This window comes from Nicotiana tabacum, chromosome 15 (genome assembly GCF_000715075.1).
Source record: "Nicotiana tabacum cultivar K326 chromosome 15, ASM71507v2, whole genome shotgun sequence".
NCBI lineage: Eukaryota > Viridiplantae > Streptophyta > Magnoliopsida > Solanales > Solanaceae > Nicotiana > Nicotiana tabacum.
In genome coordinates, this window is record NC_134094.1 from 82,766,165 (window position 1) to 82,774,322 (window position 8,158).

Here is an 8,158-nt window from a genome sequence, read left to right on the forward strand (position 1 = left end):
TACCGATCCTCCAAACTCTACTAAGCTTGCTCGTGAATCGTGAGACCTAGGCAACCTAGTGGTCTGATACCAAATATCATGACCCAAAATTTCACACCGACACGACCGCGATGGCGCCTAACATTTCACTTGCTAGGCAAGCCAATGTTAGAGAATCATTAACCAATTCCTTATTTCTATTTAGTAATTAACAATAATTAACTAAGATGAAATATAATAAGTGCGGAATATCATAAAACTGTATTAATTACTACCACCCGGATCTGGAGTCACAATTCACGAGCATTCTAGAACTTACTACAAGTAATAGTCTGAAAGAAACACAACTGTCTGAATGACAGAAAATAGTAGGACATAAAAAGATAGACGGGGACTTTAAGGTCGGTGAACACCGACAGATATACCTTGAGTCTCCGGACAGTGGACCAATAGCAAACCTCGATCAACCTGAGCCGGTATCAAAATCTGCACAGGAAGTGCAGAGTGCAGCATCGGTACAACCGACCACATGTACTGGTAAGTGTTGAGCCTAACCTCGACGAAGTAGTGACGAGGCTAAGGCAAGGCACCTACAATCAACCTATACAATTTAACAGTGTATATACAAATAATAGAGATGAAGAACTAAATAGGAAATATCGGGATGGGAACATACTGAGGGGAATACAAGATAAAAAAACTACAACAGAATGATCACCGGAGCAGTCAATATACCATGAATCAACAGGAATAGTGAAAATAGTAAGAAAAAATGCACGGCATCACCCTTCGTGCTTTTACTCTCAATCTCACCATAAAATTAATAGAAACGGCAAGGCATCACCCTTCGTGCATTAACTCTCATATCATGGCACGGCATCACCCTTCGTGCATTAACTCTCACAATATGGCACGGCATCACCCTTCGTGCATTAACACTCACAATATAGCACGACATCATCATTCGTGCATTAACACTCACTATATGGCACGGCATCACCCTTCGGTCATTAACACTCACAATATGGCACGACATCACCCTTCGCATTAACATTCACAATATGGCACGGCATCACCCTTCGTACATTAACACTCTCCCTTACCATAATGCAATGCATAAATAACAACAGAGAGATAGATTAACAAGTACAAACCTTACTTCAACATTTGGTTCCATAATATCAATCTCAACTTTGAAATAAAAACTCAATTATCACTAGAAAATCTGTAAACATGATAAGAACGATAAATTGAACAACACTAGTATAACACGTAGCAATTTGGCATAGAAAAGAGACAATATCAGAAAAATAGAGAAACATGGAAAAACAGGTAAATTGGCGGCGCATAGGTACTCATCACCTCACATATACGCCCCTCACATGAATTTCACTTAGCAAATAATCTAAGTTTCCTAATTCCCTCAAGTCAGGGTTAGACACAACACTTACCTCGCTCTGTAGGCCACTTAATTCTCAATCACAACTTTTCCTTTGGAATTAACCTCCAAACCACTCGTATATATTCAAAAATGACTCAATAATATCAAATATTGCTAAAGGAATCAATTAAATTGCATAAATTGAATTTCCCAAATTTTCCTCCAAAAAGTCAAAAAATCAACCCCGGGCCCGCTTGGTAAAAAATCGAGGTTCGGACCAAAATCCTTTTACCTATTCACCCTGATCCCGAATATGAAATTAGTTTTGGAATCCGACCTCAAATTGAGGTCTAAATCCCCAAATTTTCGAAATCCTTATTTTCCACCCTAACCCCTAATTCTACCATGAAAACTCTAGATTTTAGGTTGAAAATTCAAGAAATATAATGGGTAAATGAAACAAAATAGTTTAGAATCACTTACCAACAATTTGGGGAAGGAATGACTCTTGAAACATTGCCCCTCACCGTTTGGATTTTGAGAAAAATGAGTTTTTTTTTAAGCAAAAATACCGTTTTGGATTTTGTTAGGTGCTGGACGACAGTGTTCATCGCGTTCGCGAGAGCACTGTCACGTTCGTGAAGGATACTGGCTACCAAGCCTTCGCGTACGCGAGACCCAGCTCGCGTTCGCGATGATCACTCCCCTCTGGCCTTCGTGTTCGCGAGGAATGGCTCGCGTTCGCGCTGAAGGAACGACCAACCCCCCTGGTCCCCACATGCTTCACGTTCGCGTTCGCGAAGGGTATATCCCCCATCACTTCGCGTTCGCAAATAAAAAGTCTCAGCCTCATCAGATTACTCTTCGCGTTCGCGAGAGGACTGTCGCGAACGCGAAGAAAGATATGACAGACACTAGAATCTACAGAAAACCAGATTTTTTCCAAGTCCAAAACATCCCGTGGCCAATCCGAAACTCATCCGAGCCCTCGGGGCTCCAAACCAAGCATGCACACAAGTCCAAAAATATCATACGAACTTTCTCACGCGATCGAATCATCAAAATAACACCTAGAACTCTAAATTTAGCACTAAATCAAATGAAGTTCTCAAGAACACTTTAAAACTTCTAATTTCTCAACTGGACGTCCGAATCACGTCAAATCAACTCCATTTCTCATCAAATTTCACAGACATGTCTTAAATATCATAATGAACCTGTAACGGGCTCCGGAACCAAAATACGGACCCGGTACTAACAATGCCAAACATCAATCAATTCTTAAAAACAATTAATTTTCAGACTTTTAATTTTTCTCAAAAATTTATAACTTGAGCTAGGGACCTCCGAATTCGACTCCGGGCATATGCCCAGGTCCCATAATTCGATACGGACCTACCGGGACCGTCAAAGTACGGATCCAGTCCTGTTTACCAAAAATATTGATCGAAGTCAACTAAAATCAACTTTAAAGCCAAAAATTCTTATTTTCATCAGTTTTTAACATAAAAGCTTTCCGGAAACCTGCCTAGACTGCGCACACAAATCGAGGAGGATACAAATGAGATTTTTAAGGCTCAAGAGCGCAGATTCGAGTTCTAAAATATAAGATGACCTTTTGGGTCATCACATCACCGCCTCAACCTCCATTGTCCTCTCCTTCCTCATCTCGACCGTAAACGAAGTCGCACCATGCACTATCTGCGAGATGGTCCACATCTCCCTCATTACCTGCCTTGGATTCAGCCTGAGGCGTGGCGGGGTCATATTCACAAGCACGCTGGGACTCACGATCTTTGACTCAAGCCTCCTCGATAGCCATCTCATAGACAAAGCACATCTTATTCAAATCATGAATCACGTCCCACCGGGCTTCAACGAGGATCCACTCCTCGTACTACTCTCAAGGAATATTAGGATACTCAGAGGCAGTAGAAGTAGAGGGTTGCGCAAGTAGTTGGGCATTTTCGGCCTCAAGAGCAGCAATTCGATCATACAACTCAGAGTTCTCCTAACCTAATTCCCCAACTCTCTCCTCGAGCCTGGCCTCCTTAGCTTCTGCCGCAGATAGACTATTGTCACGCTCGAAACAGAGAGCCTTGTTCGCAAACTCCAAAACCACCATCTCCCTTTGAGCCTCTGATCGAGAGGACTCTGCCTCCTCGAGCATCTGCTGCTTCTCGGCTACCTCCCCCCTGAGAGTGTCGATTTCGAGCTAGCATCCATCCAACTGGCTTCATAGTTGAACCATCTGAGTCTGAAGGTCGTTGCATTGGGCCTCCATGCCCTTACTTAGCTCGAGCTCTTCTTCTTTTCTCTTCAACGCTCCCTCAAGAACGCCGAATCTATCCACGGCCACCATCAGGTCCTCGTCCTTTTTCTTCAGCTCTTTCTCAAAGCCAGCACATCGCCCTTCTCGCGAAGCCGCCTCCGAAGGTCCCGGTACTTTCCAAGGTTCTCCTCATACTTACCCTTTAAATTCACATAAATTTATTTCCATCTCATCTCCATTCGAGCACTCTCAACTTCTAGAATGACCATTTGCAAATCTAAGAAAAGGCAAAGGTTAAAACTCATAAACGAGTTAAGAAAAGAGGAAAAGAACGAACAACCATAATTACCTTGAGAGTAAGACTGACAATGTTCTTTGACAAGGTACTATCGTTTATCTTCTTGATATTTTCACGCTCAGCCTTGGAGCAAAGAGGACCGAGGGTAGGAACCACCTCATCGGTATTTCTCAGCAAATCACGATCCATTGGAATCGTGATTGTCCTTGAGCCTCCCTCCATCCTCGCTTCGATATGAGTGAGCCCCTAATCAAGCATCCTAAGATCGTCAGGGTCCATGTCGAAACCTGACTCATCGTCCCCATCAATGACGTTTTTCCTTTGTCCTTGTCGGCCGGAGAAGCATCCGCCGCCGACCTGGATGATGAGGCCTCCTCTTGCCTTGCAGGCGCGGACAGACGACAAGCATCCTCTCCACAACCATCTCCTCCTCGGGATGCAAGGGCACACCCTTATTAGCCTCTTCCGGTCGTGGTACCTCGGAAGTAGCCCCAACGTCATCTCCAAAGTGTATTATCGCCGTCTCCCGAAGCGTGAAATCACTCTCTACTGAATCGACAACCAAGGGAACTCCCCCTCCTACATCTACAGCCTTCCTCTTGCGAGGCCTTAGGTCCCCATCACAAGGAGAGACTTCATCATCTTCATCGATGAGTGAAAACATTTGAGGAGCTTGCACAACAGTTGAGATGGGGGCGGAGGCGGAAGGCGTAGCGGCCCTTCTCCTCCTAAACGTGGGCACGAGCGCCCTATTCCTTCTTGTAGTCCCCCTGACTGAACCTAAAAAGAAGAAGCATAGAGGTTTATAATGACACAAGCTAATATAAAAAACTCATAGAGTTTTGAAAGAAGCTCGGCCAGTCACGAATCTGAACTTCTGAAAGAAGCTCGACCAGTCACGAATCCCCACTGTGTAGGGGAGAACCTACTTGAACCAATCATCAATACATATCGCCAAAGGAGGAGGACGACTAGTGGCTGCAGGGAGAGAAGAACTATTCGACCAATTTGAGATGAACAAAGTGCTTCATAAAAGCAAAAAAACTCGAATACTTACGTGTATGGTTCCAGGCCTCGGGGAAACCATCGACATTAGCCACAACAATCTCAGTTTTAACATAGAAGTAGTCGAGCCAGAATTGCGGACTATCCCTATCGTCCATCTTCACCACCAAGCATTTTTTCCCCACGATGTCGAAGGCTCAACATCGTCCCTCTGTAGAATGTAGGTGCGAACAGATGCACCAAGTGCCGCACCGTGACCTTGACCCCGGCAAATTCAGTTAATTTTGATCGCATCTTGATGACCTTATAAACATAAGGGGCGAGTTAAGCGGGGCAAACACCATAATGGCGGAAAAACTCCTCCATCCGTGGGAGAAGAGAGAGCTAGTAGCCAATGATAAACGGGCAGGCATAGAGAACACAATACTCGGGACGGTGAATGTGCACTTCGTCCTCACCAGCGAGGATCAATTCTACATGGATGAGAAAGCTAAACTTGGTTTTGAATTCAGCCAAGTGCTTAGACATCATCGACGATTCCGGTCATCACGTCAGGCGACCGTTGAAAATCGGACATAGTCTTAGGGTTGCGGGGAATGATCTCCTCTACTGAAGGAAGAGCTTCATCTTCTGCGGCAGCGACATCGTCCATCCCGTGAGCAGAGAACACAACAGCCAAAGGAATGGTATGGCTCTCTTCATCAACATTAGAAGGAAGATTAGACATGGTTATGAAGTTTACAAGAATATGAGAGTGAAAGAAAGTTAAGATTCAGAAGGCAAAGAAGACTCAAGAAAATGAACGGAGTTTATGAAGAGCAAGGATGGTATGAAATGAAGTAAAGTTTAAATAATGAGGAAACAATCCCTATTGATAGAGATTAAGGCACCGAATCCGAAACGGTTCATCATAATTGACACTAGAATCGAAACGGCAGAGCCAATCAAGGGTCACACGTGAATTGACACAATGTGTCGGGAATCAACATCATGATGATGCATGACGTCATGACGTCACTTCTTTTCTTGGATCAGATGGTTCCAACAAATCACCTAGGAAATTTAGGGGTTTGAAATATGAAGTCCACAGAGAGCCACATCGCCTGTTTGTCTCAACGATCACGAGCGATGTTATCTCTTTATTGAACTCGCCTACGAAAACGACCATGAATGTTATTATTCGCTCATTGAACTCGCCCATGAGGACGACCTCAACGAGCGTAGGGACTAACTGTATGGGCTAGAAATTATCATAATTATATGTGGGCCAAATCAACATTAAGAGAGCCTTCGAAGGTTGCCACGCGTCATCCATGTGCTTTCAACAGAGGACGAAGGCGAGGTCGAAGTGACCCGACAAAGGACGAAGACGAGGTTGAGTTGACTTAACATAAGGACGAGGACGAGTACTCCCTTTAGCAGGACAGTAACGATTAGTTTTAGAGACCTTATAGAGAATATTCTCGGGAATATTCCTCCCATCTGTACTATTAGGATTTTTGTGACCCATGTGCCCTTATAAATAGAAAGAGAAAGAATGGTAGAGGGGATTTGACACTCATTGTAAAAAATAATACATTGACATTCTCTTAAGATTCTTGTTTCATCATTAACATACAAAATACACCTTTTCTTTAGATCGGTGTCAATCTTTTCTCCCACGATCCAAAGAGGATCTGAATATTCTAAGGCTTGTCATCATCCATCTTTGTAAGAGGGAATATCAAAGAATCTTACCTTTTTCGGGTGACTCACTTGCATTTATTTACATAAATACCATTTATTATCATTTACTACTATTTAATGTTATTCTCTTTGTTCTTGGACCATTGAATATTGCATTATTATTGTTATTTATTGCTATTCTAACAGTACTCGTGACATCTTGCTACAAAATCCGTTAAACAACCTTTTGGATATTAATATTGGTTAAGATTAACTCCATTATATTAGAAAATCTAATTGTTTTAACCTAGATCTAAATTTCGGGTCTAACATTAGCTAGTTTTAACTTTTCAATTTTTGGGGTCAATTTTTAGCTTCTCCAAAAGATATTCTTAAAATTCTGTCAATAAATCCACGTATTAATTGGATATTCAATAAAATGAAAAAAAGAATTATAGTATATCAGGTACGTCAAAAAATGAAAAACGAAGAAGAAAAACATGTAAATTTCTCACTCTTATATTACTGATTTTAGTCCCAAACCACCAGATGTGCTAATTAAAATCTAATTTTCATCTTTGGATCAGTAAGTTTGGATACATGTATAGGTATTTTCTCAAAATGTTAGATCTTTAATTCAAATACCTAAAACCATAAATAAAAGAAAAAAGAACACCATCTAATTCTCAGGAAAGGATCAATCGCAATTCTCAAATTATTTCTGCTAGACCAATATATTTCCTTGGAGAACCGATAAATATTTCTGCTAAGAAAATAAGTCGTGATAAGAAACGCTTAATTTTTCGCGCTCTTGGTATGAGTAACGATCCTCTTTCCAATCCAATTATAGCTATAATGTTAGAAGTTTTTTGTAATGTTGTAAAGTTTTTTCAACTTTTTACTCTTGAAGCATGGTTAATGTTGAAAGAATAGATATGCTATCAAATCTGGCAGTTTAATGTCAAATCAATTTTTATACGGTTTCTGTTCATGTAATTCGTATATCAACAATCTTTAAAAAATTTTGTGGCGTCTGAAAAAGAGACTAAAGTTCCTTTTTCGTCATTCAAGTATTTGCAAAATGAAAACGTTCTATGAAGACTTTGACTAAACAACTAAACGAGCTTAAGACTTCAACAGCGTTATTTTTTGAAGGTTGACTAAGTTAACTAAACAAAAGTTAAGACTTCAACAGTATCAATAATGGAATGCAATCGATTATTAAAGGTTGCAAAGTACACTTGGGATAATTATAACCCTAACATACGTGTAGAATTGGTTATTTGGCCTCAATTAAATTAATTATTTGTCATAGTGTTCCTGCTAAGTTTGCTTTAGTTAAATTGATAGTTTTATCCAATTAAAATTTAGTTAATTTAACTCTAGAAATAAAATTACGTACATTAACCACAAATCACATGAGTTAGATGCTCCAATTTCATTACACAAAATACGAGGTCGAGTTTACAAATAAAAAATAAAGGAACAAAATTCACAATAATATTAAGATAAACGGCCCTCAATACAAGCGTTCGTCGTCTTTTCTCTCGCTTTATTT